The sequence below is a fragment of the Chionomys nivalis genome, chromosome 13, assembly GCF_950005125.1.
Source record: "Chionomys nivalis chromosome 13, mChiNiv1.1, whole genome shotgun sequence".
Taxonomy (NCBI): Eukaryota; Metazoa; Chordata; class Mammalia; order Rodentia; family Cricetidae; genus Chionomys; species Chionomys nivalis.
Window position 1 is genome coordinate 68,633,344 of NC_080098.1, and position 20,709 is coordinate 68,654,052.

Genomic DNA, 20,709 nt, shown 5'->3' on the forward strand with positions numbered 1-20,709 from the left:
AGAACCCAAAGGTGCAAGCACACAGGGCCAGCTCTCGCTCTTACCAGACCTGTCACACACGGCTTTTCACACGCTTTAAACTGCTTTCATTTTACACACCCATAGAGAAGGCTTAATACCACCACCGGTGTTATGAATGCCAGGACACTGTCCCCAACTCACTGCCGCTTGCTTTCTGTCCCAACATGGGACATGGTATGTGGCAGGCAGTTGGTGGCGTGTCCGCAGGCTTTGTCTCTCAGCAAATGGCAGCGCTGGGCTTTTCCAGCCTGGGCTCTTCCCAGTAGGTTAGTCTGGGGGGAGGTGTGGTCAAACCTTCTCATCTGAGGCTCACACCTGGAGCAGCTACCGCGTCACTGTGTAGGAGGATGAGGGACAGGGGGGACAGGTGGCCCCAAGACCTTGCTGATGGCAGAGGTGATTCCAGCAGAGGCCAGCTAGGGTCTCACTTCTTCTTACTCTGATTTCCACCCAGCACTATCTGAGCCCTGAATAATGTGCATAAGTCACACAATTAACCCAAAGACTCTTACCACAATGATGTCTCCTGTCTCCTTTGTAGATAGATATACAGAGATATACATGTGCCCTGCATGCAGAGGGGCTTGGGCACATCTGTACTGCCTGGGTCCTGCTGCAGCCGGTGTGTGGTGTGTGGATTAGCTGTCCAGGTTGACTGGCTACCTGGAGAAAGGCAGCTGACAGCGAGCTCAGATTTTCCCAGGCCAGGCCGGCACATCCGTATACCCTGAGGGGAACACACTGTAATCACACTGGAGCTGGAACTCAGGTGCGGTTCCCGCCCCCCGGTCTGTGGGGGCTCACAATTAGAGCTCACAGACTCATCACCGGTCTTTAGAAGTGATTTATGATTCACATGTTCAAATACATGGTGTTCAGACACCCAAACCCAAAACTGCCTGGAAAGCACCCCTTCCCCTGCTGTCTACTAATCTTCCTATAGCGGGGGGGGGGGGGAGCTGCTGTTGCCAGCTCTGTTTGTACCACTCCCCACCCAGAGATGGCGTATTTACTAGAAAGCAAATCTCAAGAAATGAAGCAAGGCAGACTCGGACCCTCACTGCTGATTTTGCGCTGTCCAGCAGCTCTGGGAGATAATTGCCCGTCAGTACATGGAGATGTTCCTGATCCCTTCAGCAGCAGCAATGACAGAGAACTCGGCTGGTTGTGCACTGGCTGCTCCCCATGGCATTTTCTTTACATGAACTGGTCCACTTGGCACAACTCAAGGAGATAGTTCTGTCTGCCCGGAGATGCAGGTGTCCACAGAGCCCAATTGCCTGCTGGATTCCTCCAGGTTGCGTGTGCAGGCAGCCATGATCCTTGCATGCTCACACGCCAATATAATGAATGGTTGGAAGTGGATGGCTGGGTTGGTGTCCATGGGTGGCTTTTGTTTACATAATATCACTGCCTTGCCCTCTGGGGCAGTAACGGCTATTTACAGTTCCACAAACAATGCAAGGTGACACCTTGTCCTGTCCATCTTTGCCAGTGTGTGTGGGGGAGTGTCTTCCTCATAGCATTTCCCCCGTGAGTATAGTTGAGTGTCTTTTTCATACAGCTCTGCGGAACACGGCATGGACAGAACCCTGGAGCCGGAAGCCCCAGGGCAGGGGAGCCCAGCACTGCATTAGTGTTTCTGCCTGGCCGAAGGCTTCAGAGTGCTGAGGTCCCTGTTGTTGGGAGGGCACGGCTGACAGAGGAAAGGGCCTGAGCAAAGGCACACGGGGATGGGAGGTGGGGATGCTGGGCTGTCCTCTCTTTCCAGCTTTGCTTCTGAGCCCCTGACGCCCAGCTCCAGGCAGGCTGTTTCCTCTGCACTGCCCCCCACCAGCTGGAGTTATGATGCAACCCTAGATAGAGAGGGGCGCTCCTCACACATCAAAGAAGGCATCTCATAGAGGGATTCTATCCCAAAGCCTCCAGTGAGGAAAGGCTGGGGGCCCCTCGCTGCCTCTCTTGACCTTCCTGCCCCTCCCACCCTGCTCTATCAGCCGGGAGCGTACATCCTCATTAACACGGTTCAGTGGTCAGCCTGGTAATTGATCTCCCTCTGGCCCAGTGTGGACGTCGGCTAATGGGGATGAATGGGGCGGGAGGTGCCGTGAGGGATGATCACTTGGAGGCCCACACAGGGAGCAGAGGCAGGCAGGAGATGGAGATGCTGAGCTGGTTGGTCTGGAAGTCTAGCGTCCATGGCTGCTTCTGCTCACCCTGCCCCCGACTCCAGGCCCTGCAGCTGACAGGCGGCTAGATAGGTAGAGAGTGGCCCTGGATTTAGCTGCCACTGGCCCCAGGGACAGAGCCCAGTCCTGGGAGCGAGACTCCAGTTCTAGAGAAGCGCTGGGGAGGCTGTGAGCACTGCAGCCTCAAGGTTAGGCAGGTGGTGTCTCCAGCTTCTCAGTGTGGGGATCCTCCAGGATAGGCCAGCAATGGGGGCAGACCAGAAACGAGGTTTTTCTGCTTAGTCAGTCGACAAGGATTTATCGAGTGCTCACAGCGAGCCAGGCGCTGGGTGAGGAGTTGGGGTAGATACGAGGTGGGGGAGAAAGGTAGGAGGGAACAGTGAGAAGTAGGCAGAGGAGATTCGGTGCCGGGAACTATTTAGAAAGGGATCCGGAAGGTACGTGTGCTGAAACCTGAATGGAGACCAAGGAAAGATTCGGAGCCAAGAAGACAGGCCTGCGGTAGGAATGGGCTGGGTACACGTGAGAGATCAGAGGGGCCCCCCCGCAGATGAGATACACCACGAGGAGGAGGTGAGCTCAGACACTGGCTGAAATAAAGCCAGGAGCGATTCACGGCCAAGGCCAAAAGGTCAGTTGCCAGGTTTAAGGGGCCACATCCTTCTGATGTGACACTGGCCAATCACAAAGGCAGAAGATGATGTCATCAGGGTCAGTTGTGCCTGAAAACCCCGGGGAAGTCGGTGTAGGGGATAGCCACGGTACCAGAAACGGTGAAAATAGACACTCAGGGGCATTTGGGCTAGCCTCAGACTGCTTTAGAGGTATACAGGAGTCCTCTCTGACCCTTCAGGTAGAAGTCACGCACAGGGCAGGCTTTCTGCCTCGTCCAGCCTCTGCCTGACTTGTGAGCCTGACTCAGACAATCTTCCCAACAGCCAGAATGCCTATAAATGTGTGCGAAGGAGGCCGGGTAAAGTCTCACACTGGAGCAGGGTGCAGTCAGCTGGCAGGCAAGCAGGAGCATTCTAGAATTCTTTCCGGATCTCAGACATTAAACCCACGTATGCTTTTTATGGGCAATTTAAGTGGTTTTCAAGGGTAATGTTGACTGTTCTCTTGATTTTTGCCATATGTACTGATTTTGCTGTTGAATACCCAAGCTGGATGCTGTTGTCATGGTTCTTGTGGGACTAAGAGGTGCCGCAGACCTGTTGTGAGCAAGTGCTGGAAACCCGGGGGGAGGCCTCGTGTGGAAGGATCCTAGTGACTCACCCAGGCCTCACGGTATGCTGGCACCCCCATATCCTTGCTGAGTTTGACCCTCACCCCATGGTGCTACATCTCCCCTGAGGCCTGGTTAGTCCCTCTTTGTCTCAATTCCTCCCTCCCTCCCTCCTTCCCCCTCCCCCTCCCGCCCTTCTACCCTTTATTTCTTCCTCTCTTTCTCTCTCTGAGACAGTCTTACTATGTAGCCCAGGCTGGCCCTAAACTTGCGATCCTTTTGCTACAATTACAGGTGTGTGTCACCATGCCCAGTTTACTCTCTTGAAGGTCCTGGTGTATGCAGTGCTCTGTTGCAGTAACAGCACCATCGAGAATTGATCTAAGGGACTAGAACTTATTTGGCTCACTGTTTCAGAGATTTCAGGATAAAGTCTCCCGGTTCCATCATTGCTGGCCTGAGATGAGGCAGAATGTCTTAGTCAGTGGGCACAGGGGATAGAGGAAGCTGCTCGCTTTATAACATCTAGGAAGCAGAGAGAGGAAGGGTCCAGAAACAAGACATACTCTTAGAAGGCACCCCCCAATGAGCTTCTTCCTCCAATGGGTTAATTCATTGATGTGGTCATCACCCTCCTGGCCCAAGCATCTCTAAGGCGTGCCACCAGCTAGGGATGTCTGTGGGGACATTTTATACCTAGATTGTAACCATCCTCCTCAAATGTTCCTTTCTGTCCCTTTCTGGCCCTGCTTTAGGCTTCTCCACACCCTCATCTAGAGAAAATGACATTCCAGTTGGCCCTCTGTATCGGTATGTTCTGTAGCTGTTAATGCAACCAGCCATGGCTCAAACATTTTAAAAATTTTGTCTGCACTGAGCCTGGGCAGATTCCCTCCCTGTCATTATTCTCTAAACAATACAGTGTAATAACTATCTACGTAGTGTTTGTTAAGTATAATAACTAATCTGGATATGATTAAACGACATTTATGGGTGCTGTCGTTGGAATGTGAAGTGCCTCCCACATGCTCATGTGGGTGAACACTTGGCCCCCAGCTGCTGGTGTTGAGTTGGAAGACTATAAAATTTTGAGCACCTACCTGATGGACAAGGGTCACTGGGGTGGCCTTGAAAGTGCTATCTACTTCCTGTTCTGGCCTGAGCATTAGCTTCCCAATCTGCCGAGATGCACACAGTCTTGTTACATTGTTACCCACTCCTGCAGCCAAGCCTTCCACATCATCGTGGATCGTGGAAGGCTGCTTGCTGAAATGGTGAGACAGAACACTCCTTTCCTACCCTTTGATCACAGCACTTGGGAAATAGAGGCAGATGGGTCAGGAGTCTGAGGCCAGAATTGGCTGCCGAGGGCATGCAAGGCCAGCCTGAGGCACATGAAACCTCATTTCAATAGACAAAAGTAGCAACAGCAAAAATCCTTCCCCTTCTTAAGGTGCATTTTTTTTTGTCACAGTGAAAAAAATGGGGAAAAGCCGTACAATGGAGGTTCTGGACCAACACTCTAATAATGCACTCAAGGATAAGTCTATGGCTTTTGGATTAGAGATCTTAGCAGATTTTGATTTAGACATTTGTTAAATTTCATCGAGTTATGATTTTTAGAGATCATAGTTTCTTAGTAAACAAAAATAAATTATGATTTTTAGAGATCATAGTTTCTTAGTAAACAAAAATAAAAAAGAATGCTTTTAACCCGATGAAAGCCATATAAGAGACACGTGGAAGAGAATCTGGTAAAAGGCCTAGAACAAAATGTATTTAATTATTTAAAGACTGGATCTCACTATGTAACTCTGGCTGTCCTGGAACTCACTATGTAGACCAGGCTAGCCTCAAAAGCGCAGAGACCCCCCTGCCTCTGACTCCCAAGTGCTGGGATTAAAGCTGTGCACCACTACACCTGGCTGACCTTTATTCTTAACATTGGGACATTAGCAGAGGATGAGGATGGGGCACTGGCTCCCAGGACTTCGTTGCCAATGCAGTAACGTAAGAGGTATTCATAAAAAAGAAAGAAGCATGACGATTAGAAGAGACAAGGACAAGAACTATCTTCCATTTCCAACCTAACAGATACATAATGCTTATTAAATTGAGTAAAAATTCAGCGAGTCCACAAAGACTTCTAAAGGGCTTAAGGAAACCTTTTAATGCCAAGAGCCCGAGAGAGTTCATGTATTTGGCAGGTTCAAATGGGTTTGCCACAGTGATGGGTGACATTGTTTCCTTAAGACCAGAAGGGAATCGGTTGGTCTAGAAGGCAGATGAGATGCTCTGGTCAGGGGTCTCTATGGAAAGGCAAAAGGTGGTAGCTGAGTTCCAGACTGGGAGCACGGAGCTGAGCACACCCTAGACAGTGTACGTTAGCCAGAAGGAACTACAGCAGTTAGAGGCTTCAGTTCTGGAGATTTTTACTCTTTTTCCTGAGTCATATGGAGTCAGACTATTCTACTGTTTTCTACACGGCTCAAAAATAGAGTCAATTTCCTGTCTTGCATCCATTTCCTGGCAGGTTTGGGTTCTTAGGTTATGTGTGATACGCTCAGCAAAACGTCGGTGGCTCAGGGATCACTGAGTGTCGGGAATCTGCTGTTTCTGCCTGGTCCCCACCTCTTCCTCATCATTTGGGTATTCCTTTACTAATGTTCTCTCAGGGAAGGATGCATAGAACACATGATTGCAACAGCGAATTCCAGTTTCCTGGCCAAGGAGATTGGGCAAATGGCTGTTGCTGCAGGGTCTTTGCTGAGAAGCACATGTTCCTCCTTGAAGTTCCAGATATTCCCATGACTGCTTTCCTGCCCATGGCCCTCTGCAAGAAACGACATAGAGAACACAAGGTCAGTAAAACATGGCCAACCTTGACAACCACACTTGAGCCCTTAGATCTAGCTGTGTTCAATGTTTCTTTCTTTTTTTCTTTTCTTTCTTTCTTTTTGTTCTCCTTTTTTCCCCCCTACCACCTGCAATCAAGAGTCTTGATTAAGGAACAAGAAGATGGCTCAAAGGGCGAATACAGTTGCAACTAAACCTGAAGACCGGACTTTGAGTCCCGGAATCCCCAGGTTGAAAGGAGATAGCCAACTCTCGAATTGTCCTCTGACCTCTATATACACACTATGGTAACCCTTCCCATCCAATAGATACATATATAAGTGAATAAAAATAAAAGAGTCTTGATTGGTGAAATAGGAAAATGGAAATGTTGAGGCCTGACTTGGACCTGTCCTCTCGTATGGAGACAGGTGCAAACAGAGCTTCCTGAATGGATTCCAAGTTGGCAACTCCTGCCTCTTCCTCTGAACAGAGAAATGAAGTCATGACCAAATCTCGGACTACGTGCTAGTTTTTGTAAAGTTAGCTTGAGACATAAATTACAAGTGGTAAAATGTGCCCATTTTAAGTATGTATGTCAATGCACTTTATAAATGCATTTATCGCTCTGTTAGCTACCACCGCAGTCAGGATTGGGAGGATGGAGAACTTCCCATCACCCAGAAGGATAGAGACGCTCCTGCTTCCCAGAAGGTGCCCTGTGGTCCCTCAGCAGAACCTCTGTTCTTCCTCTCTTACCACACGCCATCAGGCTGCTTTCTGCCACCGTGGGTTGATTTTGCTTTCTTTAGAATTTAATATACAATTGGATCTCTCTATATCTGCCAGTTTCTCAACCTCAGATTCAGCCAACTTCTCATCAAAAACGTTTAAAAAATTACACCTGTCTTGAACATGTACACACATTTTTCATTGCCATTATTCTCTAAAAGATCCAACTATTTACATAACATGTACATCATCTATTTACATAACATGTGCATTGTACCAGGGATTATGAGTCATCTAGAGGTGACTGAATCACAGCGGAGGATGTGAGTCAGTTCTATGCAAATCCAGACCACTGTTTAGGATGCTAGGGCATCCTCCAACGTTGGTGTCTGTTGTGGGCCGAGGGTCTGAACCAATCTGCCTTGGTGGTGGACGGTCAGCTGCATAATTAATCCTCAGGATTTTGGGTGTCCTATATTTTCAAATTTGCCTACCAGTAACAAAGTATTTGTAATTCCAAATCGGTGTTTACAGTGCTTCTGCGGTCCTCTGTGAACATTAGCGACGACAATGCCAACTGCCCTTGTGTGCATGTTTCCAGCTGTGGTTGCACCTGTACACAACAACTCCAGGGACTGGATAGATGGCTCAGTGTTAACAGCACTTAAAGCTCTTGCAGAGGACCCGGGTCAGTTCCCTGCACTAACAACAGATAGGTCACAACCTTCGGTAACTCTGGTTCCAGGGGAGGACACCCTCTGACCTTCTGAGGAACCTTGCCTGCATGGCGAACACATGAGCTCATGTAAGCAGACCTAGACACATAAATAAAGAAGCAAATTATTAAAAAAAAAAACAAAGTAACTTTCAAGTGAATGGTGACTTTATAATGAGACATATGAATACTTAAACAACTCAAACCAACACTCACACCAAACAAGCAACTCTTTTACAATTTACTTAGTGCTATCTCTGTAGCCATTTGCTGCTCTTTCTTGGCATTTTCCTTGTTTTTAATAGCCCAGAATGTAAGGCAGAAATACTGGTGGGTGGTCCTAATCCCAAGGAGAAGGCTGCTTTGTATCCCACAGGGACTACATGTTAAATAAATCTCATTCAGGTGTGACCTGTGGTCTTGGGGATACAAGTTCAATGCTAAGTCTCTCTCTCTCTCTCTCTCTCTCTCTCTCTCTCTCTCTCTCTCTCTCTCTCTCTCATACACACACACACAAAAAAAGTGTTATACCTTTTAATAGAAGAAACACACCACTAAGTTACATACTGATCAATTGGCAAAAATGTAACCAGAGGCCTGCAGGATCCTAACCCATTTTCTGTAAGAGTAATGGATCCATTGGACTTGTGATTTGTCTCTGGGGACTTCCAAGGCCATTAGTACAAATGGGACGTGACTATTCATGGATTCACTGCCTTTTGAGCTTCTGTGTTCTCACGATGTTTTGGAGGTGGGCGTACGCTTCCAGGAGCCACAGGGGTGTTTTCTTTTTATTGGTAATGATGGTCCTATGGCGGCGTCATTGTTTATCCATCCGCCCTTGATGCAGCATTCGGGATGTTTGAGCAGTTACAAAAAGCTGCTATTAACTTTTGTGTACAGATTGTTATGTGGACATATGTTCCCACTTCTAGTCTGTATTTTCTTATAAGTAAATATGGTATTCATTTAATCCTTATAACAGGGTGAAGAAGCCTAATACAATGTAGAAGATGGAGTTCAGAGTTGTAGGGACATGTAGAATATCACACAGCTCACAGCAGTCAGTGGTGTACACCACTTCTTTGGTAGCACCTGAGTGTCTTTGTTCAGTCAGCCCTTGTAGTGACCTGGGGGGGAGGGGATCTTGTCTCTGTCAGTGTGCTTTTACTGGTCATATGGTCTGAATGTGTCACAAGTTTGTACGTTGGGAGCTTGGCTGCCAGTGTCATGGTGTTGAGAGATGGGGCCTTTGAGAGATGACTGGGACCTGGTGACTGCCCTTCTGAATGGATTAGCCCATCAGTCACTGGTGGGCTACCTGTGGAGTGGCTGTTTTCATCAAAGTGAACTCTGTCCTGCTGTGTGAGGCCTCCACTATGTTGTGTGGGAACAAGGCCCTTGCCAGATGCCTGAGCCATGCTCCAGCACTTCCAGCTCTCAGAACTTTGAGCTGAGCACTCTTCTCTGTGCATCTCGTAGTTGACAGCATTCACTTAGGGACTGGACAGTTGTCTTTAAGTTCCCCGGATGCAAAGTGTGCCATTTCGGTCCATCTAAGAACTGCTCAGCTGTCCAGATCTGTGATTGCAGGCATGCTGCATGTCTGAGCAGGAGCGTCAGGCTGTACCCACAGCCTCTGGAAGCCGGGCTGCAACAGAATCTTTCCCAACTCATCTCTGCCAGGGTCAGCATGAGAGCTCATGCTTGCTTTGGGGCCCCTCCTCCTCCATCATACACTGCAGTGGGACTGTCCCTCAAGGCTTCCCAAGGCCCCTTAAAGGACCACATGCCCATTATGCTAATATGGCTTGGGTTCTGAGTTCCAGAGAGTGAGAAACAGCTGGAGCAGGCTCTAAACAGCCTGCCCTGCCTCCCCCCTACACCCTGCCCCACCTGCTGTCTTCCCAGACCTGGAGTTTTAGCAGGCTCTCAGACATACTGTCAATAAATCTGGAAGTCTCTATGACTTAGTTAGCTAAGTCTCCCAGTACCTCCAAAGGTTTCTGTGGCTTGTAATCAGCTACCCTGTATATGGTTAGCTTCCCTTCCCTTCCCTCACAGACTGGCGTCTTTAGTGCCAGTTGTCCCATGGAAATTCCCTCTGACCTCTGCTTCCTGTCCATTTCTTGGCCTCAGGAAACTCTGGGAGAAGGAGCCAGGAGCCTGGTACCCATGCTTAGGATGAGCCAGGGGAAGGGGGAGCCAGGATAAGGATCTGAACTCTGAGAAAACAGATGCTGCAAATGTAAGGCAGAGACTATGAGTGTGTCAGGTCGTCAGGTGACATGGGAAGTCCCGGTACTTTGGGGTCAGTTTGGGTACTATCCGTACCTTGGTCGGTCTCTGGCCAGGAACTTGACCACCTTAATTAAGCAAAGGAGCTGAAGAAAGCTGCAAAGGTTAGGCCAGAATGGGGAGCCTAAGTCTGGGACTTGCCTTGAGATCCGTTGTACGTTGAGAATATTGTTAAGTGAGAACACGCTAACTCCCCCAGACCTGCAGACTGGTTCACTCAGCCTAGGGTGCTGTCCTCAGAAGCATTCATTAGCATCACTGGGCAAATCATTAACACAAGCCTATTTAAAATAAAGTGCTGAACATCACAGGTAATTTATTGAACATCACGCTGAAAGTGAGAAAGAGCACGGTTGTCTGGAGAGGCTCGATCTCCATTGTAAAACCAAAAATTTCTAAGCTAAACCATTGATATAATGGACGGTTCTCCATGACAGGTTAAAAGGCAGTCTCTTTAGTGTTGCCACGGGGATGAGAAATTCTGCCGAAGAGAGGATTCAGGCCGGCTTCCCTGGCCAGGGTTAGTACCACCAGGGCGGAAGATGGGGCTGTAGGTTTGACATGGAGTCAGAGTGGCCTGCAGTAGGAGAGGAGTTCTGAGGTGTTACCCCATGCTGAGGTGGAGGGAGTGAACGGAAGGCAGAAGTCATAAGCCGAGGAGTGGCAGTTAGCATCAGGCGAGCTTACAGGAGGCACCTGAGACAAAGGGGGAAGCACTGTGGTAGGGCCTGGGTACGCCAGGCTCAGAGGGAGGTGGTCTCGGTCCCACCAGGAACGGTTGAGGACAGCTTTGCACCTCTTCTTCCTCTGACCTAGTGGGCAGGAGGCCTGCATGCCTGTTCTCAAAATATACTTGGGATGAATGAAACAGCATAGACACCCTGCATGGCACCAGACCACCAGAGTTGAGTAGTTCACACGTAAACACGGAAGTAACACATCCACGACAGGCTATGTCCTAGCATGGATGGGGCTTGTGGCACTGACCAGGTGGGGTAATAGGGTCTAGACAGGAAGATAGCCAGGGTCTTTCTGAGGAGGCCATTGGAAAGCTTGAGACCCTAAGTGACAGGCGACAGAGAGAAGGGCGTTCTCCAGTGACTCTGGCTTCCGAGTCTACCCTGTAGACCTTGGAGGGGGCTGGGGTTGAGCGCACAGGTGTGCCGCAGCCCAGTGCTCTCCAGTTCAGGCAGGAAAGGGAGGAGGAGGGTTGTATGTGAAGAGGGGGACTCCTTGTTGGGGGAGGTGAAAACTAGGGGAATGGGAAGGAGTCAAATGCTGGCCTCTGCGGAGGACACCCCAAGGTTACCTTGGCCTGTGGCGAGCCAGAGCCACCGGAGCTGCTAGCAGTGGTGACAACAGGGAACGGCAGCCTCTCCGAGTTTTATTATCATTCAAATGAGGATGTGGAGAGGTATTTCATTTGATTGGTAGAATAATAGGAGCCATTTATCTACCTTCTCTCAACCTTTCATATCTGTTTCACTATTTTATGGGATCACATACATCATAGTAAAGGCAAAAATGTATTTTTTTTCCCTTGACTTGGAGGCTGGGGAGGGGTGAGGCTGGGATGGGAAGGAAGCTCTGGCGGTGGCTGGCGGGAGCTGAAGGAAATGAAATCGAAAGAGACTATTATTGCTGACAGACAGCTACATCTGAGAGGGAATAAGAAACTCCCCAGTGCGGCAAGCTGGCGCTTTAAATGGAAGACCTAACAGCTCTGGGTCCACAGAGCCTCGGAGGACGGAGGGAGGGGGAGGGTGGGGATAGGGAGTGGAGGGGGCAGTGCAGGACAGCCAGGAGGGTCCCTGAGAGGGCCAGCAGATGGAATTCTCCATCTTTTGATTGTGATGAATTACACACATCATATAAGGAAAAAGTTAGACCCCTACAGAGGAAGCTCCTGGTGCTCCTTTGACCTAGTCCCAATCCTCAGCCCCAACGCAGAGGCAACGACTTCACCTCTTGATTTTATAATTGCACATATGCTTTAAAAAAGCAGTTCTGTTTCTGAGGGTACCCCCTTTCTTATACTGTGTCATCCAAACTATCTTAACTCAGTACGCTTCCAAGTTCTTCGTAGGTGCATGTGTTTCTAGGCTGTTCCCAGGACTGTCATGCAGGGTTCCTGTCTGTGGATCTCCCGTCTCCTCAGTGCACACTTGGATAATTTCCAATCACAACTTCAGAAAATTCTTTGTCCTCCTTCAGGTACAAGGACAGGGTTTTCTCCAGAGGGGGTGAGTAGCAGACTTGTGTATGTGTGTGTGTGTGCGAGAGAGAGAGAGAGAGAGAGAGAGAGAGAGTGTATGTGTGTGTGAGAGAGTGTGTGTACATGTGTTTGTGAGAGAGAGAATGTGTGAGAGAGTGTGTGTATATGTGTGTGAGTGTGTGTGTGTGAGTGTGTGTGAGAGTGTGTGTGTATGTGAGAGAGTGTGTGTATATGTGTGTGAGTGTGTGTGTGAGTGTGAGAGAGTGTGTGTTTGAGTGTGAAAGAGTGTGTGTGTGTGTATGTGTGTGAGTGTGTGCTCTCACTTGCTCTCACTGACCAAAGTGTCTCTCTCTGGTAAGTGGAAGCAGTTCTGGAGTATGCCTGGGGTCTCGTGGGCAGGAGATGGGTGGCCAGAAGGAAGCCCCAGAGCGTTGTCAGAACTTCATGGCCTTGAGAACTATTCAGGAAAGGCAAGCCTTTGCCATTCCCCTGGACTGTCTTTGTTTCTGATGGTCTATCCCAACAGCTCCCAGTCACCTCCTGATCTAACCTCAGCTCTTAGTCCCTCCTGAAAAGCCCAGAAGGGCCAAGGTGTTCCCTCTCCACCTTCAGCTACCAGTCAGTATTTTTCTCCTGCTACAAGACAGTCATGGGAGCTTTGGTCACTTGGAAAAATGGTCGACCAATTCCATTGCTCCTCCTGAGTCTTCGGAGACCAGGAGCCTGCCAGGGCACAGGGGATGGCATAATGAACCCAGGGTCTGGAATCTGCTAGCCCTTCCTTTGAGGTGAGTGCCCTGTGAGACTCCTGCTCTCACTGACGGCCTGGATGCTGCAGTCCTCAGCATTTCATTCCCTGGTGGTCCGTCCTTCTGATTCCATATTCACTTACCCCTCAGGGACATCTTCAGAGACCTGCCCCAGACCTCTGCAGCCCCTCCCCCCTTCAATCTAGGACTGGGTCATACTTGGACTCTACCCTACCTCAGCATCTGGTCCTTGCTCCCCACCCCCCACCCATTCCCCACCCCAGCAACCAGAGCTGAGGTTTGAAGTACAGACTGAGTGGAGAAGCTGAGAAAGCAACACTGTCACATTCAAAGCTCAAATCCCATCGTTGATGGCAGGTTTGGGTGCTGTCTGGTCATTTCTAAGCCTGGCTCAGAGACTGAAAGAACAGGGTTAAAACTCTGGCAGGAACGAGAAAGCATGCCCGTGACAAACTGCTCTAGCTGGAGCTCTCTCAAGTTACAGAGATGTGGTGGGGGTTACTGTACACTTTAGGCCCAATCTCCGGAGTTGGGGTTGGGGAGGGTAGACCCCTCATGTGCAGCTGTGGCTCTGACTGAGGGGAATCTCCCACCAGGGTTAGGGTGAGGATCCATGGACCCTGATGCTGTGGTGGTGTACTGTGACAGCTGTAGGCGGGGTGGCAGTTCGGGCGGAGCCTGATCCGCTCTCCAGCCCCGCCCCCCAGGGCCCTGGAGAGAGCGGTCCGGTTCCCAGAGAGGGCCTTCAGGGGTCTTTAAGTTGTTGCTGAGGTGAGGCCACAGCCAACTGCCTTGGCCCTTACAAACCAGCTGGGTTCACAGACACCTCATTGGCCGCTAACGCAGGAGATGGCATCTGGGAGCCAGCTGTCCTAGTGTGTGTCTTGGGGAGCCAGTCGGAGACAAAGCTGACTGATGACCCATCTGTCACTCTACCCCTATTCTCTTGGGATCCAGGGCCAAGGAGATGAGATAAAGGGATCCTGATCAACCGAGTCTAAATCGGAAGTGTTCCGGTAACCTAAGCTTAAAGTACAGAAGCATACAGGCGTGGGTGGAGGGGGGAAAACAAGGTTGCTGTGGGTTCAGCCCATGGTTGGACTCGGCAGGGATTGGAGCCCTGGATCTTCAGGGCTCTTTGTTTCACACTGTGAAAGGTGCTGGACACGCCCTCCCGTGCCCCTGGACACGCCCTCCCGTGCCCCTGGACACGCCCTCCCGTGCTCCTGGACACGCCCTCCCATACTCCAGCTACGGATCCTTTCTGGTAGCACACTGGTTTAGAGCTTGGTGAAAAAGAGCAGAGTCACCCTCTTCCTGTGTGCTGGGAGGTCCATAATTGGTGAGTGGCATGGAAGGGAAGGCATTGAGGAGGTGGGAGGGAGCCAGGGTGACCCAAGGAAGTCCAGGACCTAAGCTATCTCCGCATGTTTTCCAGACAGAGGGAAGCCCAGGGAAGGGAGGCACTAACACACAGCAGCAGGCCCAGGAGGGAACCTGCTGTGGGGGTCCAGGTCAAATGCCTGGGCCTCCGATCCTCCCATCAGACAAGGTGGGATCAGCTGTGCGCTTTGGAGTTCTCATACAGGAAACACGAAGAGCCAGCTCTCCTCCCAGATTCAGGCGTGGTGCTGTGGGTGTTCAGGCGAGCGTCACAGAGGTTCACATGGTAAAGGTGAGGTCCCTAAGACCAACCTTTCAGGAAGAGATCTGAGAGAGGAAGTGCCTCCTGGGAAGGCTGTAGGTCAGTGGGGGTGTCCCCACAAAGGAGACTGAGGGGCCCTTGGCTGGTCTTCTCTTTGCTTCCTAGTTCACGATGTGTGTGATTGGGCACTACAAAACCCTGTCCGGATGAGTTCGCCACACAAGAATCCCAGGGTTAGGGCTGTCCTGTCCTGCTCTGGCTCCTCCAGAGTGGTGAACTTATATAAGCCCAGGTCTGTTGTTATGGCGACACTAAGTTGACTAGCACATGTGGCTATGTGAGGAGCTCAGCCACCACCTTATTCTTGCCCTTCAGTCGGGCTCAGTGGCCAGGAGAGCTAGCTGGCTCTGCACTGGGGTGACTGTGCACGAGCCCACCCTCTGGGCTTCCTCCTTGCTGCTGAAGCTAACCAAGCCCCACCCCGGGCCCTTTGTACCCACAGCTCCCTCCTCTAGAATGCTTTCTTCTCTGAGTTTCCCCTTCGTCTATACTCAAGACAGCCCAGTGGTTCCTCTTGGAGGGTGTTTCTGGAGCATCCCAAAGTGCTCTCCTGGGCAGCGCGGTACCTTTTCTCTATTTTCTCTTAGGGTTGTTCCCAGGGCCTTGAACATGCTAAGCAGGTGCTCACTCACTGAGCAACATTCCCAGACCTTTTTTCGCTTTTTATTTTGAGATAAGATCTTGCCTAGAATAGCCTTGAACTTACTCTGTAGCTCAAGCAGGCCTAAAACTGTCAAGTCTCCTGCCTTAGCGTCCAGGATGGCTGTAATTAGGTGTGTACCATGCGCTCTGGTTCTTGCCAACTCTCTCTCTCTCTCTCTCTGTGTGTGTGTGTGTATGCCAATGCTCATGCAGAAGGTCTCTGCCAGCCCAGCAATTACAAGTGAGCCATCACCACACTTAGTCTTTTACATTAATTAATTAAAAACTTTTATTAGATGTATTTGTTTTACATGTATTGCATGTGTGTATGTGTGGTGCTTATGAAGTCAGGGGAGATTGTTGGATCTCCTAGAACTGCCCTTTTAGAGGGGTGAGCCGCCATGGGGTACTGGAAGCCAGTGCTTTTAACCACTGAGCCACCTCTCTAGCCCCCATGCCTAGTTACTTTTTGGGAAGTGCTGGGTGTTGAACTGAGGTCCTCAAGCTTAGAAACAGACTGAGTTCTTTCCCCAGCCCTTCTTGTCTGCTGTTCTTCACAACCCTTACCACCGTCTAAAACAACCATTTGAACATCCCTGTCAACTGTCTCCTTCACCCTCCTCCTCCATCCATGCCCAAGGGCAGCTGAAGGGGCCAGTCTGCTGACTCTAGTGCCCCCAGTCTCAGGGCCCAGCCAGCACAGATGGCTGAGTGTAGAGGCCTTGGGGCTTCATCCCATGTAAGAGGAGTCAGGAAAGGGCTGGACATGGTGGCTCATGCCTGAATTCTGGTCTCCAGGAGACTGAGCCAGGAGGGTCAGCATGAGGTGGAGAGCCACTCTGGCCTATGATTGTGGGTTCCAGGCCAGCTTGGGTCCAGAGTGAGACCCTCTTACCTTCCTACCCCAAGACGGAAGTACAGGACCAACTAGATTCCTGGTTTAGGCCCATGAAACAGTGTGACCAACCTGCTTCAGGCCTGGCAGTTTGTGCTTAGGTACCAAGCCTAGTCCAGCCCTGCAGCCTCTTACTTCCCTGAACCTCTGCGAATTGACCGTGGCAGCCTGCGGCTCTGCCCTTTTGCTTTCTCCCTGATCTGCACCGTTTTCTCCCAATTCTCCAGCAATTATTATTTTAGGTAGGTAGGAGCAGTGTTCCTGGAAAGCCCACTTGCTTTGGCCTAAGGCAGGCAGCCCCACGGGTGTGCAAGCTCACGGGTGTGTGTGTGTCCTGAAGGACCCTCGGGCACTCTGCTTGCTCTGGAGCTCCAGGCTGGGATGTCCTAGGGAGATTGCTGTGCCAAGCTGGCTCCAGGGACAGGCCATCTGGTCACGTATCTCTCGCCAACGGTGGCTCCAGCTCTGTGCTCTTGAAAGTCCTGAGATTTAGTGGAAGCAGAGGATGCAGGGCTTGGGATGAGGATGGGAGTAGAAGGTGGGGGAAGGGGGCATGACCTCGATGGAGGGTTGAATTAAAGCAAACTGCAAGCCAGAGCGGTCTTTAAAAATGGAGCAGAGTCAGTGGTTAAGAACATTGGTTGCTCCTCCAGAGGACCCAGGTTCAATTCCCAGCACCCACATGGCAGCTTACAACTGTCTGTAACTCCAGTTCCAGGGGATCCAACATCCTCACATAGGCATACATGTAGGGGAAACACCAATCAATGCTCATAAAAACAAACCATGAAGGACAAGCAAACAAACAAAAAACAAATGGAGCAGAACAGTGTATGTGGGCCTGAGCAGCGGTGGTGGCGGGGAAGCCGGGCGGCAGGTATGGGGATGGTGGTAGTACCGGTCTTAGAGATACAGGAACTTCGGTTTTTGAAGGGTATCTATCTGTGGAATGGCATATTACAAGGCACACTTGGGCAGTAGACCCAATTAGAAAACGCAAGCCTATTTCCTCTTTTACCTAAGCACTTGCTGGATCCTAGGGAATCTTTGGGTTTGAGGACCCCACTGTGTGCTACAGTGGTGGTGAAGCCTGTGGGCCAAGTGCTCTGTGGGGAAGGAGTCTCCTTTTCTCTGTGTATTTGGTCATTGCTTAGCGACCGTGCGCGCGGTACCTGGCCCCCAGAGGTGTGAATATACACCTGCCCAGCCAACCCCAGTGGATGGATGGTGATGACTGCCAGAGTTTCCTCTGACTGAACTTTGCCTCCTCAGGGGAACTTGAGCTCCAGGCAGACCCAGGAAGCAGAGCCCAGCATCTAGGAGGTTCTGGGAGCTACCCTGGGTGACAGGGAGGCTGGGCTGAGAAGCTGGGCTTGGAGCCTGATTGCTGTTGTTCTTTAAACTGGGGACTCAGTTCAGCTCCCAGAACCAGACTCCAAAAGGGGAACTAGACATCCGAAGAAACGTTCTCCAGGTGATTTTGGAGTCCATATCGGCACCAGCACAGCCCTCCATTCCTTGCCCCATCCCTCCCCGGGACTATGCACCTCTCTAGAGTTACTTGTGACCGTGGTGGTCAGGCCTGTGGTCTAGCTCAGCCACTCACCATGTTTCAAGCAAGCTAAGAGGGAAGAGTGTGAAATGACTGTTGGTTTTGCCCAAGCAAAATCCATTTATTAAGTGCTGCACTTGTTTAAGAAAAAACAACAGCTATTGACAAAATATAAGAAAATAAATTAAAGCAGCGACTCCTTTAAAGGACCCCGTCCAATAATTTGATTTTTTCCCCCTTTCTTCCCTTAAAGGCCATAGTGACACAATCAATCTTGCTGTTCTATGGGCTTGTCTCATTACAGCTTTTTCCTAAGTGGGAAAAAAAGGAAGAAAGAAAAGAAAAGGAAAAAAAGACAGGTGTTTGCTGCCAGAGCGGTTCACATCCCCTGAGATCTGCCCTGCCCTGTGTGACCAAAAGCCTACTCTGGTCAGCTGCCCCCAGCAACAGTGGCACTCTGACTGCCCTCTGTCCCTCTGGTCCTCGGCATCCAGCCTCCCCCAGCTGTGCCCTCTGGATACAACCATAAAACCTGGTTGGCTCAGGTCTCCTCCTAACCCTCGTGACCTCAGACCCCGGGACCCTATCTTAGTCCCTAGGCATAGTTTTAACAGCATTCTTGAAAAACAGTTGACATTCTTCATAAGAAAAACACAGAGCAGCTGGGCAGTGTGGCGCACGCCTTTAATCCCAGCATTTGGGAGGCACAGGCAGGTGAATCTCAGTGAGTTTGAGGCCAGCCTGGTCTACAGAGAGAGTTCTAGGACAGGATCCAAAGCTACACAGAGAAACCCTGTATCGAAACCAAAACAAAACAAAACAAAACAAAAAACCAAACCAACATCAAAAAGAAGAAAAGCACAGAGCAAGGTACGTGTGTCAAGATGTGTGCTGAGAGTAAACACATTTTGCAAGCCAAGGGGACTCGCTCTGTATACAGTGCCTTGCTCAAAATAGGGAGGATCTCAGATAGAGGCCCCATATCCTCTTCTTTATAAGACCCTTTATCCCCACGCCTGTTCTGTTCTGGGCAGCTGCTCACACTGAGTGCCTCCCACAACAGGAGGGCACCCTTGCTCCCCTCCCCACCTCGATAATGCGTCAGGCCTGTGAGGAAGCAAATAACCTTTTAAGCAAGTGTTTGGAACCACGGCCCCGTTGTGTCCTTGGCTAAATCAATGAGTCCCTGTAAGTTTCTCTATCTGGACAGCAAGGTCAATAACACCCAGGGGTGGGCATGAGGACTGAAAGAGCAGTCGTGTGTAATAATAATAATAATATTTTATAATCGAGCACTAGCTCAGGGTCCCAGTCCAATTTATATTTCTTTCTTTACATTATTGGCTGAAGTCTTCAGTCCCTACCACTCGTGGCCTTAATTTAAAGCTGAGAAGACTGCGATGCTAAGACTGAGTGACTGCTTATGGTGGTAGCTGTAAGAAGGAAGACCTTTTATCTGGGAGGGGGCTTTTGGGAATTCTCACCTCATCCCTCCCTTGCCTGTATCCATTGCTCTCTGAAAAGACCCTTCTCTCAGTGGGTATGGTCTTGACAAGAGGGTATCTGATGGAACCTACTTCCCATGGCAGAAGTACAAGGGCAGCTTGTCTCATATTGCAGGGCAGGGAGTAACCTCACCTGAGAACCTCACAGCAGCCTTCAGCCCCTGGTGATCCCACAATTACCTGGGAATCTGAGGGCCCCAAATAGAATCTTCCCATTACTTTTAACGTGAGCAGAATCTGAGCTCTGCAGCTGGTCAGTTCAGAACTCTGCAACTGAACACATAATTGATCACGTAGCATCAAGAGCAGCTATGGATTCTTCTTTTTAAAAATTTTATTTATTTTTATTACATGAGTGTTCTGCATGCATGAATGTCTGTGTGAAGGTGTCAGATTCCCTGAATTGGAGTTACAGACAGTGTGAGCTGCCATGTGGGTGCTGGGAAATTGAACCCAGGTCCTTCGGAAGAGCAGCCAGTGCTCTTAACTGCTGAGCCATCTCTCCAGCCCCCGCAGCGGATGGCTTCTTGAGCATTTACCGTGTGTGCTTCATCCTGAGATAAAGAACTCTCTAGACACGGTTGCACCTCATCCCCACCACACTCTTGTCTCACAGACAAGCAAAGCTGGGGTTATAGACATTGAGATTTCTGCCTTTGTCACATAGCTAGAAAGAGGGCCAGCAGCTTTAAGCTCAGCTGCTTGAACACAAAACACTCTTTCCTTAGAGTACCCAGTGGAGCAGAAGTGAGAGGCCATTTCAAAGCTCCTGCTGCTCAGGGCTCAGCAGTCAGAGATCCTCTGAAGCACTCGTGAGAAACCCAGAGCAAGTGCCATGGAACCAGGTGCTGAAGTCTGGCCAGCAGGATACCCGTAGACTGTGGGTAAGAACTTGGACCCAGGTCCACACAGCATTCAGCTAGCTGGAAACCTGGAGGGAAGCAAAGCCTGAGAGGGAACTGACTGTCCTACGAACTCCAGGCAGCACAGGGTGGGGTCAACACTGGCCACTAGATTGCTGTTGGAAATTAGAACCTTGAAGGGACAACTGGGCCAGCGTCAGTAATCTGATCACCCAAGGAAGATTCATCCACTGCCCATGGTCTACTGCCGGGGGACGCTCTGGGGGTGGGGCAGGCTTCTGGGAGCTGGGCAAGGAATGCCAAGAGATGTGAGACTGAATCCTAGCAACCGGGTCAGTCAGTGTCTACATCCTGTCTCCCCATCTTTCCACTCTACATCAATTCCTTCTTTACTGAATACCCAGTGCCAAGTTGTGATGCCAGCCCTATCCTGCCCTATATTGCTTCGGTTTTTCTTCCTTCCCCTCCCAAAGAACAGAGATTGGTCTGGTTTTCAAGGTCTTGGAGAGACGAGACTGCTCTCCATTATCTGATTATGTATCTTCAC

The 20,709-nt window shown here is 50.1% G+C and overlaps 1 long non-coding RNA gene across 1 annotated transcript in view; it reads left to right on the forward strand.

Moving 5' to 3' along the window:
- The first annotated feature begins 14,285 nt into the window (after positions 1-14,285).
- The window catches only part of LOC130886135 (uncharacterized), a 34,149-nt gene continuing 27,725 nt past the window's right edge, over positions 14,286-20,709 (forward strand). The window contains exons 1-3 of the long non-coding RNA XR_009058214.1: positions 14,286-14,342; positions 18,048-18,153; positions 20,028-20,183. This is a non-coding gene — a long non-coding RNA (uncharacterized LOC130886135). The remainder of the gene's footprint in view (positions 14,343-18,047; positions 18,154-20,027; positions 20,184-20,709) is intronic.